Source organism: Schistocerca gregaria, chromosome 1, assembly GCF_023897955.1.
Source record: "Schistocerca gregaria isolate iqSchGreg1 chromosome 1, iqSchGreg1.2, whole genome shotgun sequence".
Taxonomy (NCBI): domain Eukaryota; kingdom Metazoa; phylum Arthropoda; class Insecta; order Orthoptera; family Acrididae; genus Schistocerca; species Schistocerca gregaria.
Genome location: NC_064920.1, coordinates 998,383,671 through 998,401,580, shown reverse-complemented (window position 1 = coordinate 998,401,580; position 17,910 = coordinate 998,383,671). Strand labels below are relative to the sequence as shown.

Genomic DNA, 17,910 nt, shown 5'->3' with positions numbered 1-17,910 from the left:
AATAAATCCTAATAGTGACTACAAGGGTGGTTTCATAAGTCTGATAAAAAAGCAACAAAAATCTTTGTTTCCTAAACAACTCGCATACGTTTCGAAACAGACTCTGTTGAGGGTTGTACACTTGGTCCAGCGGTTCTCCACCTTTTCATTGCATCGGAAAAATAGTTTCTGTCAAACTCTGAAAAATACTCAATGACTGCAACTATCTCTTCCTCATTTCATGAAAATTTCTTCCCAGTAAGACAAAGTTCCCAAGTTAGGGAACAGAAAGACGTCACTTTGGCTTACGTCTGATGTATAGAGTCGATGGGGACCCAGTTCAAAGGCCAATTCATGCACTCTAGGCCATTGTTATCACTGACCTGTGGGATGGAGCACAATCCTGGTGAAAGGGCACTTTTTTGCTTGCCAAACTTTTCTTTCAACCAGCGCAAGTTTCAAACGGTGCAACAATGAAGCATAATAGAATCCGGTTGTGGTTCACCTTTTGTGCCAAGTAATCTATGAGGGTCATTCATTGGGAATTCCAAAAAACAGTGGCCATCATCTTACCAGCTAACAAAATGGTCTTGGCCTTCTTCAGTGCATTTTCACCAGATTTTATTCATTGTTTTCACTGCCGTTTTGACTCTGGTTTGTAATGTGTTTCATCAATTGTCGTAGATGGTCGCAAAAATTCTTGCAGATCGCGATTAAATATCGCCAGACATTGTGTAGAAATGTTATGCAGGATACGCTTTCCGTCGACTGTGAGGAATCACGGCACCCGCCTCCCACATAGCTTCTCTGCAGCCAGTTCTTTGTGTGGAATAATGTGCACTCGCTTAATTGAGGTGCCTTCAGTCTTAGTAATCTCACGAATTTTTATCCGGCGGTGTGCATTAGCGTATCATGGATTTTGACGATTTCCTTTGTGGTGACCTCAATTGGTCGGTCCGAGTACGCTTCTCAGACCAAGTTTAAATTCGTCGACCCAAAAGTAAAAGTTCTTCACTGATAGTGTACAGTCCATGTAAATTCCATCTATATCTGTTTTGATTCTGTGGCAGTCCAAAAGAAGTTTAATAACAGTAGAAACTCGGTTTTCTATACTTTCAATCACGGTCGACGCACTGACTAATTCAGACGGCTGTCAACAATGAACTGTAAGCTGTACGTTGTTGAAATTCCTTATACTGTCCTTGGAATAATCATGCTTACCAACCATAAAGGTAAAACAAAAATATTCCATTATTTCATGGAAGTTTACCAGACTTGTCAGACCACGCTTATATTTTCTTCATATTTGGAAAATTTACCTAGGTTCTGAGATCTGTTTCTATGAATGAAGGAATATTTTCAGGTATTGAAATTTGAGCCAAAGTACAATATCTTGCATCTTGCAAAGACAACACACTATAAGCAGATTTTAACAAAAGAACTCATTGTTGTAGCGACCGGTCTGTAGCTATTTATTGGGAGAACTCTTAAACATACCGATTCTGTTTACCACGACTGACAAGTGTGAAATTAGACATTCAACTACGATATCTATGAGAACAAGAGTAAAGAACTGAATTAACTTGGTACAAGACTCACAATATGCAGTGGCAGACCAAACCAAATACAAAAAATATTAGTTAGAAATAAGCGGAACCAAATACCCACTGACAATATTTTGATGTAGAAGAAGCGTCAGTTTAGGTTGTTTTCATACCAACCAATTATTACAAACAATGACTCACTTTAGGAGTGTTAATTTTTTGACAGTATAATGTCTAATTAGGCGCCAAAATTTGTTTAGAGACCGAATGAAATCTAATGTTGTTCAGGAGTAATGGTCTCAAAGAGGTTGGGAACTATTGTTTTTAAGCAGACGTGTAGCTGATATTTGTTGCACCTGTCCTCGACTGTTGTGCTGGTCTGTTGCACGTTCGACGTGATACATGGAACGTGGTACGCACCCGGCTTTCGCAAATCTCTCCGAAGACTATTGCAGCACATACTAGTACCCATATCAAGGGTAGTACAATCGAACTAGAGTTGCAGTTTAAATCAAGAGCCTTTGAGAAAGTGGTTGAGGCATGACAAGAGAGAAATCAAGAATCCCTTACCTACCTTGCGCTTTGTCAGGGAAGATCGGAGGGCACTTCCGGAAACCTAGTACCACGTATATTTCGCTACCGTTAACAAAAAAAGGCAAAAAGGAATACAAACGTCTCAAAAATGAGATCGACAGGAAGTGCAAAATGGCTAAACAGGGATGGCTAGAGGACAAATGTAAGGATGTAGAAGCTTATCTCACTAGGGGTAAGATAGATACTGCCTACAGGAAAATTAAAGAGACCTTTGGAGAGAAGAGAACCAAGTGTATGAATATCAAGAGTTCAGATGGCAGCCCAGTTCTAAGCAAAGAAGGGAAGGCAGAAAGGTGGAAGGAGTATATAGAAGGTTTATACAAGGGCGATGTACTTGAGGACAATATTATGGAAATGGAAGAGGATGTAGATGAAGACGAAATGGGAGATACGATACTGCGTGAAGAGTTTGACAGAGCACTGAAAGACCTGAGTCGAAACAAGGCCCCCGGAGTAGACAACATTCCATTAGAACTACTGACGGCCTTGGGACAACCAGTCCTGAGAAAACTCTACCAGCTGGTGAGCAAGATGTATGAGACAGGCGAAATACCCTCAGACTTCAAGAAGAATAAAATAATTCCAATCCCAAAGAAAGCAGGTGCTGACCGATGTGAAAATTACCGAACTATCAGTTTAATAAGCCACGGCTGCAAAATACTAACGCGAATTCTTTACAGACGAATGGAAAAACTGGTAGATGCAGACCTCGGGGAGGATCAGTTTGGATTCCGTCGAAATGTTGGAACACGTGAGGCAATACTGACCTTACGACTTATCTTAGAAGAAAGATTAAGAAAAGGCAAACCTACGTTTCTAGCATTTGTAGACTCAGAGAAAGCTTTTGACAATGTTGACTGGAATACTCTTTTTCAAATTCTAAAGGTGGCAGGGGTAAAATACAGGGAGCGAAAGGCTGTTTATAATTTGTACAGAAACCAGATGGCAGTCATAAGAGTCGAGGGGCATGAAAGGGAAGCAGTGGTTGGGAAAGGAGTGAGACAGGGTTGTAGCCTATCCCCGATGTTATTCAATCTGTATATTGAGCAAGCAGTAAAGGAAACAAAAGAAAAATTTGGAGTAGGTATTAAAATTCATGGAGACGAAGTAAAAACTTTGAGGTTCGCCGATGACATTGTAATTCTGTCAGAGACGGCAAAGACTTGGAAGAGCAGTTGAACGGAATGGACAGTGTCTTGAAAGGAGGATATAAGATGAACATTAACAAAAGTAAAACGAGGATAATGGAATGTAGTCAAATTAAATCGGGTGATGCTGAGGGAATTACGAGGGTCAGTCAAAAAGTAATGCCTCCTATTTTTTTTTCTACGTTTAATTGTCAGGAAATTTAAATGCAATTACATAGGTTGAAAACCACAACATTGAGGATCATTTTGTCATTTTTCAATGTAATCTCCGCCCATCTCTACAGTTTTGGTCCATCTTTGAACAAGGGCATGTATCCCAGCACGGTAAAAATCACAGCTCTGCTTCCTAAGCCATTGACGCACGGATGTTTTGACGGCCTCCTCATCTTCAAAATGAATCCCACGATGAGCTTCTTTTAGTGGCCCGAACAGATGGAGGTCTGATGGTGCCAGGTCAGGGCTGTATGGGGGATGAGGCAAAACTTCCCATCCAATTTTGACAATCTCGTCAGAGGTGTGACGACTGGTGTGTGGTCTTGCATTGTCATGCAAAAGAAGAACATCTGCCATTGATTTTGTTGGGCGAACTCGCTGAAGACGTGCTTTAAGTTTTTTGAGGGTTGTGACGTATTGAACAGAATTTATTGTGCATCCCTGCTCAAAAAAATCAACCAGAATCACACCCTCTGTATCCCAGAAATGTGTTGCCATAACTTTCCCTGTCGATCGCACAGTTTTGAATTTTTTCTTCCTCGGCGAGCTTGTGCGACGCCACTCCATTGACTGCCTCTTTGATTCGGGTTCAAAAAAATGCACCCATGTTTCGTCCCCGGTCACAATTTTTTTCAGAAACTCATCTCCCTCCAAACGGAAGCGCTGCAAGTGTTGGGAGGCTATTGTTTTCCTCGCCTCTTTATTCTGATCGGTTAACATTCTTGGAACCCACCGTGCACAAACTTTTGAGTACCCCAATTGTTTAATAATCGTGATCACACTGCCTTTACTAAGAGAAATAATGCGACACACTTCATCTGCAGTCACCCGACGGTCACCACGAATGATGTCATCAACTTGCTGAATGTTGTGTGGAGTCACTGCACTCACCGGCCTGCCGCTCCGCTTTTCGTCAGTCAACGGTGTTTGCCCTTCAGCTTCCTTACAACGACGAACCCATCGTCTAACAGTGCTGACATCCACTGTCACAACACCATACACCTTCTTCAGTCTTTCATGAATGCGTATGGGCGTTTCACCTTCTGCATTCAAGAATTCAATCACACAACGCTGTCTCAAACGAACATCGATGTCGGCCATCTTACAAACTTCTGCTGTGCTGCCACCTGTTGACACAGAAAGTTACTACTGCAGTGGATTGCAGAAGAAGGTTTGAGGAATGGCGCCAAATTCAAATTTTTCACTTAACTTAATTTTTTTAAGTAGAAAAAAATGGGAGGCATTACTTTTTGACCGACCCTCGTAGATTAGGAAATGAGACACTTAAAGTAGTAAAGGAGTTTTGCTATTTAGGAAGTAAAATAACTGATGACGGTCGAAGTAGAGAGGATATAAAGTGTAGACTGGCAATGGCAAGGAAAGCGTTTCTGAAGAAGAGAAATTTGTTAACATCGAATATAGATTTATGTATCAGGAAGTCGTTTATGAAAGTATTTGTTTGGAGTGTAGCCATGTATGGAAGTGAAACATGGACGATAACTAGTTTGGACAAGAAGAGAATAGAAGCTTTCGAAATGTGGTGCTACAGAAGAATACTGAAGATAAGGTAGATAGATCACGTAACTAATGAGGAGGTATTGAATAGGATTGGGGAGAAGAGAAGTTTGTGGCACAACTTGACTAGAAGAAGGGATCGGTTGGTAGGACATGTTTTGAGGCATCAAGGGATCACAAATTTAGCATTGGAGGGCAGCGTGGAGGGTAAAAATCGTAGAGGGAGACCGAGAGATGAGTACACTAAGCAGATTAAGAAGGATGTAGGTTGCAGTAGGTACTGGGAGATGAAGCAGCTTGCACAGGATAGAGTAGCATGGAGAGCTGCATCAAACCAGTCTCAGGACTGAAGACAACAACAACAACAACAACAACAACAACAACAACAACAACAAAAAGTATTTTTATTGTGTATTTTAAAGACGATTTACATCGCCGGAAGCCCGGGATGTGACGTATTGGATTTGAATGTGGCAGGCTATTAGTACAGCAAAGTAGACACACAAGAACATCAGCGACACACACGACTGAAACAACCAAGTAAATAAGCTGTCGCCAAGTACTGCCTCGAATATATGGAATGCAATGACTCAGTATCAAGGTATGAACGTCGAGTTTCTACTACATCGACGTGAAGTAGCCTATCGAAATGAAGATACCGAAAAATCTAATAAACAGAGCGGGCTCTGAAAAACATAAGAGCCTTAAGGGGCAAAGTGGGCGTCGGGTGTCGAATTCTGCTATAAATAGTGGTCGAAACCAACAGTAATCCACATTTTGATAGTAGTCCGGGCAGCAAGTACACATAACAGCACAAACTGCAGCACCTGAAGACGACGACTGGGTTACTTGTCTAAATATTGTGTGTAACATGGAAAAAAACAGCGCGGCTTAATACACTGAAGCACACCTTACAATTAATTACATAATTTAAAAGCTGAGAGACGACACTGAAATTATTCTTTTCCTTTCACAGTTACTGAAAAGCAATTTTCACAGAAGCCTAGCTTAAAGAAATACTTGTTTAACACTTCCTGTAACTTTCTTTGGGGTATTTTATGGTTATGAGATACGTTATTAGTTTGAAATTCAGACCGCTAACGAGAATGTCTTTCTACTATCAAAATGACTACCAGTTAGCACTGAGAGGGTTGTGTGAAATGATCTGCAACAGACACTTAGCGTAGAAGACATGCGATTTTACACGTTGTTTCGGGCCGTGCAACACTCTGGGTTTCGTTGGCTTTCTCTGGCACAGCCTGATGTCTGGGTCAATGAGAGGTCACCAGAGACGTAGCAGTTACGTAAGGATCCGACCAGGAGGCAGCGAATAGCAGAACATCACGAAAACTGCGTGATATAATTAGTGAAATCTTGATTCCGGGCAAACACTGTTTAAAACTTCAGCACGTCCTGTTACAGGCGAACTCGTCAGCGACCACTCGATTCAGGTAGCTTACGAAATCACAGTTTGGATTTTCCAGCGGAGACCTGGTTTCGCTTACTCGTGGTTAGAACAGGAACCTGTTGCTAAACTCCCCGGGCAACTTACCTCTGCTCACGAGCTGATGTTAAGGTTACGCCGGTGCAATCTCCACTCGAAACGTAGTCAGACGCGAAAGTATTCAGTGATTTCAGGAATATATATAGGGTGTAGACTAATCGATTTTTAACAATATGGTAACGAAGTTAGTGGCGCTTGTAATGAGCAGACGATGAAAATCACATCGCTATGTTTACTCCTTCTGTTATTTAGGTAGACTCACTTTCTGTCCAGAACGTAGATTGGCATAAAGCAGATTTAGTGACACAGTGGTCTTCTTAACACAACTTTTCTACAATTCGTCGCTACTGAAGATGACTTCAGCAGAATACCCATTGTTGATTACCAGATAAAATTCTTTAACACTTCTGGAAAATTTAATGGTGATCTTTTATCAGACGCCATTTAATGTTTATTCTCTATAGTTAGCAGAGCTGTATGTCACACCAAGTTCACATGTACATCGCACTTAAGTGGTTACCCTTTTGTGTCACATAAAATCTAAGTATATCAGTGTGGTTGTTACTGAAGTAAGTGAAGGTGAAACGAGTTTAAGAGACTGCATTGCACTTGTCCGTGCAAATGTCACTTTTTCTGGAAAATTATGGTGAGTCGAGACTAGAAATCTATTTGATAGTGTCTCCATAGAACACTGTGGAAAGCATTTTGCGCACATGAATTACTGAGTGCCTGGTATATATAGAAAACCATGATTTTTATGAATAGCGTAAGAGATATGGATAACGAATAGTTCAATGGAACACGTTATCATATTGAAACAACGTCAGGACCCACCAGACACTTTGACTGTACTGTTAGTGATTACCGAGGCGCTTCTCTACTTTTCAACCACAGATACAGGATTACAAAGAGCACATCAATAAATCTGTGTTACCTGACATAGCCCGATCGCACTCTTCAATTTTTCTTATTATTGTTTCATTTATTTATTTATCCCTTTGTTTTTTGAGTAGCCTTCTGCCGTGTTTGATACGACTCGCCTCGAATTCCACTGCTATACCAACCTCTTCCTCAGAGTAGCACCTCCACTAGTATTCTTTGAATGTATTCCTTTCAATCTCTGTCTTCCTCTACAGTGTTCACCCTCTGCAGCTCCCTCTAGAAACACAGAAGTTAACACATGTCCTATCGTCCTTTTCCTTCTTCTTGTTAATATGTCCATATGCTCTTTTCTTCGCTGCTTCTGTAGAGAACCTTCCAATTCCATACCTCATCAGCCCACATAATTTTCAACATTCTTCTGTACCACCACATATCAAATACTTCAGTTCCCTTCTGTTTCAGTTTTCCCACAGTCCATGATTCACAGCCATATAATTTTATGCCCCAAGGTATGTTATCCGAAATTTCTTCCTCAAATTAAGGCCTATATTCGCTACTAATAGATCTTTTTTGGGCAGGAACGCCCTCTTTGCCTGTTCTACCCTGGTTGCTTTAATCCGTCATACGTTTTATGCTTCCAAGCTTGCAGAATTCCTTAACTTCATGACTACCAATTTTGATGCTATGTTTCTCGTGATTCTTACTCCTGCACTTCTCATTACGTTAAATTACAGCAAAATAAGCGGTTTTACCCATGGTGGCTAAGGGAGATGATGATGAGAAAGATCTTTGTTGATATTCCTCAAGCAATTAAAAAAAATGAAATTTTATCATCACTGACACATATTCCAGTTAGTTACTGCCAGTTGATTGTTGGAACTCTCGTCTGTATTTCTGCATATGTTTGCCAACTATATTATTCTTTTAACGCTCATTCTTCCCCCGTTAGTTTTTAATGACATAGTCCTTGATGGAATGCAAGTTCATAGCTCTCCTTCTTCCTTCGTTACTTCTTTTGTCCAGTTCGATAAAATGTCACAGGTCTAGACGATGCATTACAGATCTTTTCCAACAAGTGTCGGATCTAAAGAATTTCTGCCACTGGAATAGGGGTACGAAAAACTGGATCTCTGATCGACAAATTGTGGTGCCGAAGTGTGGCCGAGCTAGCGGCTCACAACTATGAGAACTAGTGTCTTCAATGGACACACAAATAAATGAGCAGGTATCTAAGGTGACACAGTTCTAAACTTGCTAACGAATGGTATCTGTAACAATACTGTCTATAATAACGAATCGATCTTGTTTCCATCACAATACAGATTTAAGTTCTGCTCTCACAAAATTTAGGTGGCTGTAGTGGTAGACTTAAAAATCTTTTTTGCAGAAATAAATGTAGAAGACGAAAAGATAATAACGCAGCGTGTTGGATCGGTGGAAAACAAAATGGTATGACAAAACAAAACGGGGACTAGTGACAGGAACGCCGACGGGTGGGAACCAGTAGTTTTTGTGTGATGGATTGATAACAAATGTTTGTCTAAGTAAAAGTGTAAACGGATCCGTCTTCAACTTTTCAGGCTTCAAAGAATCTTTCCTGCACACCTAGCCGAAGGAAACAATATCGCTGAGGAATATCTTAGCTAAAGCCTAGGTACTGTTCCCAGAATCAGCCGAAGACTGCTGCGACAAGTGCTCTGCTTTAAAACTTCCTGACAGATTAAAACGCTGAGCTGAACTGTAGCTCGAGCCTTTAACGTTACCTTTCGTGACCACTGCTCTGAGAGGCACTGCTTTAAGGTCTTTTTACACACAAGGATATTTACACAGGCTTGTTTGTACAGCGCTTATGAATGAATGGTCGACTGAAAAAAATGTCACTATTACTTTGTTCAGCCCATACGAATTGAATTAATTGAATAAGACGAGATGTGGAGACCAGATCAAGGGATTCAGTACTTCAATATGGCAGATAAGTTTTACAGACTGATGAAGACGACGTCACAGTAGAAAACTTGCAATAAGTACCGTTTCTACCAGGTTGCCAAGTACCTCAATCTTGTTATAAGTCTTTCGCAATAACTTTTTGATTTTTTCATTATATAATATTAATTTTCTCATTGCCCTTATATATAGTGTAACAAACTGCGGCAACACAAAGAATCTCTCTTCGTCCTAGGTAAGTAAACTATTCCTCTTTCTCAGGTTTTAGCTCCTTCAAAAGTTTAGAATACGCAATCGTTACACCTGTTAGTAGCCACTGTTATCTCCATATTCTCCGTGCTGATCTTTATCTTTTTATAACTTCCAAAATAATAGCACTAGGCAGAATAATTATCTTAAAAGCAAGAGTACTTAATCTGGCCATAGCTAGAAAATACATCGCACTCTCGGACTACTGATACATGAATGTGAGAAACCTGAGCATGTAAAGAGCCCTTTAGCTGAAACTGTTCGTGCCCGTATAGTTTAGTAAGAGCATTGCTCGTTAACGGAAAGGTTCCGGTTCGAGTTCCGGTACGACACACAGTATCGATCTCCCAGCAGTTTAAAAGAAGACCAAACGGTGCAAAGCGATATATTCCGTCTATAAGAGTACATTCAGAAATGATGTTCTGCCATCGGATTATAAAGAAAGCCAACATGCCCAAGTAAGACGAACTGATGACTTACAGTTTCCAACCATTTCAGTGCATGAAGATAAAACAGTAATCAATCAGAAGGTTGGATCCACTGCCAGATTTCTTTCCTATGCATTACCCTACTGGATTAGGTTGTTTTCACCAGATCTCTGAACTGAATTACCCAGCCAATTACATGGAGACCTAAAGTTTTAGCTGGACTCCCTACCAAGGAACAACTCACGATCTTTTTTATTTACAAACACTGCCAGAGGAGAAAGAGATGACAGGTGACAGATAGTAAACATCCTGGAACTAATCGAGGATCGTCCACGAGATTATCTGGTACTTTATAGCTGTATCACCGGGCCGCAACTGCTTATTTGGTGCCAACGCTGTTAGTGGAATGGTACAATATTCCCACTATCAATAATTCTGCTTCGAAGAAAGTATTCGTTCATTCTGTAAAACATGCGTAGTTGTGTTTTCTGGTTGAGTTATTGTTCTAAACATCGTACATTTGAAAGCAGCGAAAGATTAGAGAATTGTATTAGTCTTTTCAAATACGCAAAAGTTACTTGCAGAGCCTGTAGTTGTTATAAAATAGTTAAACGGAAACTGAAGGCAGTAATCGAACTCTTACGTCAGTGAGTCAAAATGCCCTCAAATAACATACAAAAAGGTGATAAATATCTTGCTAAGATGGCTGAAAAAATTTTCGAACAGAAAATTGAAAAACGATCGTCTCATGTTTCTATATGAGAAACGTTGCTATGCTATTGAAAACTGGATTCCTGCTGAAATTCTGTATGGTCCTAGCCGAATTCGTACCAGTTACGATCCAGTTTAAGATAAAGACAAAAAATGTTGGCACCGTTAGTTATTTTGTTCGAAATATGTTGTTTGGAAGATGGCTGTTATACATATTATTTATCACTAGATGTTATACAGCGTGTTCCGAAACTATTCGTGTAGATTAATACAAGCGGTAGAGATTTTAAAATAAATATATTTAGTTCCGATACATAGGTTTCCTGACGGCAGTTGCTGACGCTAGGACGATTTTCACAGAGGGTAATTTATTATACTAATTATAGCCGCGGCAGTCACAGGAACTGCTCGAATGCCCGATCACTGGCCTATATGCTTTTCATGTCCATTTCGAAGATTCCTGGTGTGTCCGCTATGACATCAGCAGCGACAGCAGTTCTATCGATGAGGTCGTGTTCTGTTTCCACAACGCTTTCATACACCATCTGCTTCATACGCCCCCAGAAGAAGCAATTCAGACACGTGAGCTCAGGTGACCTCAGATGATCCCACACAGCAAAGCAGTACATTCCTTGTGTAACAGTCAGAGTTACATCCTCCAGCAGTTCTGATGACACACGTTCCGTAATCAAAGCGATTTTGAATGTCAGTACACGTTCCTAGTCAGTGACACCGACACGGCAACTTACGCCAGCAACACTAACAAACTGTTCCCTAACTTTAAAAGCTGACTTCAGAGACCGTATATTCCTAATCGATATGAATTTATTTTGATATCCTCTACCTTATGTGCGAATAGTTCCAGAAGATACTGTACATTAAAGTCACTCGCCGTGTTTTTCTATTTCTACGACGTCAGTTCAAAACATTCCTTAACATTCGTAATTTCTCGCCAATGGTGTGTTGGAGCGAAATGTTGTTGGCTTCCTTGCACACGCCTGTTTTTAATGCGTAGAGTTAGAGGAGTGACGCATCTGCATTAAGTGTTGCGTGAAACCCAAGGATACCTCTACAGATAAATAATGCAGGATGCCTACGGTGATGAGTGATTAATCCGTACTCAATGTTACGCATGGTTCACATGGTTTAAAAATGGCTTGACGGAAGTTAATGATAACCCTCGTTCAGGACCGCCTCCGACGTCTACTGAGGACTGTTGTGTCAGGAACGTCTTCGAAATTGTTCGAGAGCTTGCAGACGAATGTAGCATTTAAGTTGTATCATGTCATGAAATCCTGACACAGTGTCTTGGAATACATCATGTTGCTGAAACGTTCGTCGCACGGCTCATGAATCAAGACGAGAAACACTTTCACCTCGCAGTTTGTGAAAAGCTTTTGGATGGCGCAAATGAGAAAGAGATGTGCTGTAACGTAATCATAACTGGTGATGACACGTGGTTCTTCGGTTTTAGTGTTGAAAACAAGGTTCAGTCTTCACAATCGGTCGGGAAAGGTTTTCCAGGACCAAAAAAAGCTCGTCAGGTCAGGTCAAATGTCAAAACCATGCTAATAATTATCTTTGATTTTGAACGGTTAGTTCATCGCGAAATCGTGCCACAGAGACAAATGCCACAGCGTCAGACTTTTAATGGTACTGTCGGGACGTGTTGAGACGCCTGCGAGAAAATGTAAGACGGAAACGGCCTGAAATGTGAGGAGACGATTCATGGTTCTTGTAATACGATAACGCACTCAGACATTCGTCCCAGTTGATGCGTGACTACTGCAGAAAAAAAAGAAGTCCCTGTGCTGCATCATCCTCTGTATTCTCTAGAGCTGACCCCCTGCTGACTATTTTTATTTCAAAGTTGGAAACCCTGTTCAGAGGACAAAGATTTCGAACTATAGACGAGGTAAAAGAAAATTCGCAGAAAGCCGCATCGCGCGATCGTGCAGGAGGCGTACCAGAACTGCTTCCGGAAATAGAAGTGGCGTTGGGAGCGGTGTATCAGTTATGGAGGAGAGTATTTCGAAGGAGACGAAGCACAGTAAGTAAAAGGTAAAGGTAGAAGAATTTTGTGGACAAAGTTCCGAAACTTTTTTAACAGACGTCCTACGTAAAGCTTGTCAGAAACTAGAGATTTTTATACGGTTTTCACTAAAGGACAGAATAACTGAGGAGAAAAGTGCGTATGTATAATTTTTAAACAATGCATTGGCTTAAGTATGATGATGTTTTCCGATTAAGCGGTGCGGCTTCACAACAGTAAGGCGTACATTTGCTTGGATCGTTAAACTGATACTACGGTATTCTGCTACCTAGTAGGAAAGGCAAACCTACGTTTCTAGCATTTGTAGACTTAGAGAAAGCTTTTGACAGTGTTGACTGGAATACTCTATTTCAAATTCTAAAGGTGGCAGGGGTAAAATACAGGGAGCGAAAGGCTATTTACAATTTGTACAGAAACCAGATGGCAGTTATAAGAGTCGAGGGGCATGAAAGGGAAGCTGTGGTTGGGAAGGGAGTGAGACAGGGTTGTAGCCTATCCCCGATTTTATTCAATCTGTATGTTAAGCAAGCAGTAAAGAAAACAAAAGAAAAATTCGCAGTAGTTATTAAAATCCACGGAGAAAAATAAAAACTTTGAGGTTCGCCGATGACATTGTAATTCTGTCAGGGACAGCAAAGGACTTAGAAGAGCAGTTGAACGGAATGGATAATGTCTTGAAAGGAGGATATAAGATGAACATCATCAAAAGCAAAACGAGGATAATGGAATGTAGTCAAATTAAGTCGGGTGATGCTGAGGGAGTCAGATTAGGAAATGAGACAGTTAAAGTAGTAGAGGATATTTGCTATTTGGGGAGGAAAATAACTGATGATGGTCGAAGTAGAGAGGATATAAAATGTAGACTGGCAATGGCAAGGAAAGCGTTTCTGAAGAAGAGAAATTTGTTAACATCGAGTACAGATTTAAGTGTTAGGAAGCCGTTTCTTAAAGTATTTATATGGAGCGTAGCTATGTATGGAAGAGAAACATGGACGATAAATAGTTTGGAAAAGAAGAGAATAGAAGGTTTCGAAATGCGGTGCTACAGAAGAATGCTGTAGACTCGTTCGGTAGCGCACATAATTAATGAGGAGGTACTGAATATGATTGGGGAGAAGTTTGTGGCACAACTTGGCTAGAAGATGATGATGGTCGAAGTTGGTAGGACATGTTCTGAGGCATCAAGGGATCCCCAATCTAGTATTAGAGGGCAGCGTAGAGGGTAAAAATCGTAGAGGGAGACCAAGAGATGAATACATTAAGCAGTTTCAGAAGGATGTAGGCTGCAGTACGTACTGTGAGATGAAGAAGCTTGCACAGGATAGAGTAGCATGGAGAGCTGCATCAAACCAGTCTCAGGACTGAATACATCATCAACAACAACAACAATAAATGTCGTTCTCTGAATTTGAATCGTAACTCTAACTCAGTGACCCATAAATATAATTGCCACTGCTCAGAGCAGCCGTCCGACCGTAGATAGTTAATACTACTGATGCGTAGCCCGTGAGGGCGGCTAGACAACTTCTACAGCAACATATCATACCAAGTTCAGTGACTGATCAGTTGAATTCGTAACACAAGAGATCATCCCATCTTAAAGTGACACAGTGAAATTTCCTAAAGAAATTTTAATCTGAAACACCTACAGCAATGAAAAGAGTTGTTTAACAAATGACATCTGCGTACCTTGATGAGTAACCGATGACGAGTAGCTATGCTGCCCGTAGGTTGCTGGTGCTGTGCTGCAGCTGCCGTGTGATGACTCAAGTCGCAGGTGACACGGCCTAGACGCACGGACACACTCGCGGAGTTGTACACAAACGCACTCCGCTGCCGGTACAGTGAGTGGTGTGGCCTGCTGTGTCCGCAGTAGCGGGCGCCGCGGAAGCGAATGCCGCCGCTGGAGGCTGGGCCAGCGTGCACACCGCGGCGGACTGCTCGCTCCCCGCCCCTGCCGACGGCAGCCAACACTGGCCGAGCCGCGCGGCAGCTGGATTACACCGCTATCGCTCAGCTGCTCAGGTTACGACGGCCACCAAGACAGCAAAATCGCGTGTGGGCCGTCCAACGAAAGTGAAACTGGCTGCAAGTGCAGTGCAGCCTTGGATATGCAAATGATTAGCATTTCAGTGCAACCGCACGACGTAGGGAGTAAATGGCATCAGCATGCCACTCACGGTGTTCTAATTACCTTGATCACTCCCATATAACTTGAAAGGGTCCTGTAGCCACCTTTCATTAGTCCGGTAGCCCATTTTCGCTAGCATTTCTGTTTCTTTTCCTTGTTTATCTTATCTCATAACTCACATAATGGTGTGATTGAATGAATGTGGTTGTGTGTCACGCTGCTAGACGGTGGCGTAGTCTGCTGCAGAAAGTCTGCGATAGTGATACAGATTCAGCAGCAATTGTACAGAATAGCCAACTGTCGTAGTGGTCAAGTAGGCAAAGAGGTTTGCGCTACTTGTGAGAAATCCACCTGTGTTAGGTTGGTGGCGGAAATGGCATCCTTGGGTTTTCCGGGCCACACGGAGCGTGGAGGAGGCTGGAGATGAAAAAGGGAGGCAGTCTGCCGCCGGCACGGGAAGTGTCCACAGCTGTGCTCCAGTCGAAGAAGGGTAAGTTAGACTAACCGCGTGGCGCGTTGTTACTTCGCGAGGCGAGAGCTGTTAGCTTTTGGTCTCGGTTTTCAACTCAAAAATATTGCTTTGCCTTGTCGCAGCAAGGAATGCAAAACTTTGGCAGATTTTTCCTTAGTAAATTTCTATAGCAGACTTGGATCCAACGGAAGAGCACCACACAAAGGTGTCGATAAGAAGTGAGCATTCGCTTCTGTATGAATGTCTATTTGCCTTCATCTGTTCCTGTATAAGCTTTCATTTTTCTAAATATTTATAGCTTTGCCATCTCGTAAATTTTCCTTGCTTTATGTATCTTTCGTTCGTGGGGAGCCGACCACGTGGTACAACGTTAGAGTTTGTTGGGCTACCGTCATCACTAACTGTCCGGTCTCATGTTTGTTTTAAAGAATGTTAACTGTTCATGATTGTGTGATGGGATATTGTTGCAACTTGGCCGCGATACCTACAAATTGCGTCTCCACAAACCACGTGGGCACGCGGGTGTTCTGCGAAACGTGTACCGTTTCACGAGTTATTGCAATCAGTTATCAGGCAACAGCAGTTGTGTGAATGATTCACACCAATGAGTTTAGGTGTAGATTATAACGGTGTATGTATCGATGCTTTTCTTTAATGTTTTAGGAATTAATGTTGTGTACATGCCTCACATCCATGTCTTAGGAATAAATGATTTTATACACAATTTTCTCTTACATTCCGGGGTTACGTTTTTGCACCTAAGCCACTGACCTCGTAGCTTTCCTGTTAGCACATCCCACGCGTTTCCTTACGCAGAGGTCCAGTAATTAGTTTCCCCTTTTATTGTAAAACAAATGCTTTAGATTAAGTCTTATTTTCAGGTGTGCTGCTGGGAGCTGATCTTCTGCATAGTGTTCATGCATGTACTATTTTATTTTAAATGGTTGATTCTCGTGGACAGTGCACGGGAAATACTATTAATTACACCGCATCCCCTATGAGCGATATCACGACGTACATATTTTTATGAGTTTTGGTCTGTGATCAAATTAATTTATTTTCCGACTCGCCCAAACCATTGATTAGTTGTATGGTTTTAGAGTCGGTGGTGATCCTAATCTTCTCACGTTAATTTCACAATCAATAAGCATTTCCATTCCCACTCTTAACGTAATAACCCGTAGAAACAGGTTAGTTACAAACTTTTTGTCCAGAAACAAAGTAAAATAATGATTAAAATTCTTCTGGGTATTATGCCGCGTCATTGATAAAACTAACAACAATAATAAACTAAAACCGACGTTTCGGTTTCTGTATTCTGTTCTGCATACGTTACCTGCCCCAGCCTACCGGATAAGCGATAAAAGTAACATCAAAGAAGAATTAAAGGAGCTACAACACACGTTTCGTGCCAACGGCTATGATGACAACCTCATATGAAAGGTAGCTAATACCAAAGGGAGCAGAACACGAGAAGAAGGCAAAGAGGAGAAGCTTCCACTGGTACACTTACCATATGTGAAAGGCGTCAGTGAACGTCCTCCGCCGACGAGGTTTCAAACCGATTTTTCGAAGCAGTCACAGGATCCACGAAATGATAGGTTCCACCAAGGATGTAGTCAACAACCTTAACATTGTAGGTGTTTACGAACTACGATGTGAGTGCCTAGCTGCCTACATAGGAGAAGGGAGTCTTGTCAGCTTACGAGTAGTAGAACGAGTAAGTTATGTACAATTACAACAACATAATAAATCGGCGATAGCGGAACACCAATCAGGTTCCAGGAAGCCCGAGTACCGGCGAAAGAATCGTGGATGCGAGAACGCAAAACACGGGAGGCGATCGAAATTATTAAGCAGGCTGACATCAACAGAGAAGATGGTAACAAACTCCCGGCGTTCTGATTGCCGGCCATCCCAGGCCAAAGGGCCGCGAGCAGTCGCGGGGCAGAAGTTACACGGGACACGAACGTATCTGCACAAACAGCTGTAGAAGAACTGTCAGTCCACTTGCGCGAACACCAGGAGGAAAACTTGCCGACCAGAAGCCGAACGTTGATTGGCGGACAGCTACCAAACGTTGACGACACGGACATCCACGAATAGCCTCTTTCCTTCCATCTTCCCTTACGTCATGACTAGCCAATCATATTAGAGGGCCAATTAAAAGTTTTACAATAGTGACGTCAGAGAGCGATAGTCTGTAATAAATAGAAGCACCTATCCCCATGCAAAATCCATCTTTTCCTGGCGCATCCATCACCACCTGCGCCATAACCACCTCCTCCCCGACACCCAATGGGTTTTCGACCTTCCTTCTCTGCCGATGACCAACTCCTCCGCCTCACTCATCTCCTCTCCCTGGAGCTTAACTCCCGTCGCTCCGCAATTTTTGTCTCCCTAGACCTCTAAAAGGCCTACGACCGTGTCTCGCATCCCGGTCTCCTGTTTAAACTCTAAACCTACGCCCTTCCTGTCAACTACATCCGTCTGATGGCCTCCTTCCTCTCCCGCCGCCCCTCCTATGTTACCATCCATAATGC

The 17,910-nt window shown here is 42.0% G+C and overlaps 1 protein-coding gene across 2 annotated transcripts in view; it reads right to left on the bottom strand.

Annotated features, from left to right (window-relative positions):
• LOC126312349 (phospholipase B1, membrane-associated-like) overlaps window positions 1–14,684 on the bottom strand; it is a 226,390-nt gene extending 211,706 nt beyond the window's left edge. For both annotated transcript variants that reach the window (XM_049992240.1, XM_049992241.1), the window contains exon 1: window positions 14,454–14,684. The gene's annotated coding sequence lies outside the window, so the exon portion shown is untranslated. The remainder of the gene's footprint in view (window positions 1–14,453) is intronic.
• Window positions 14,685–17,910: the final 3,226 nt, after the last annotated feature.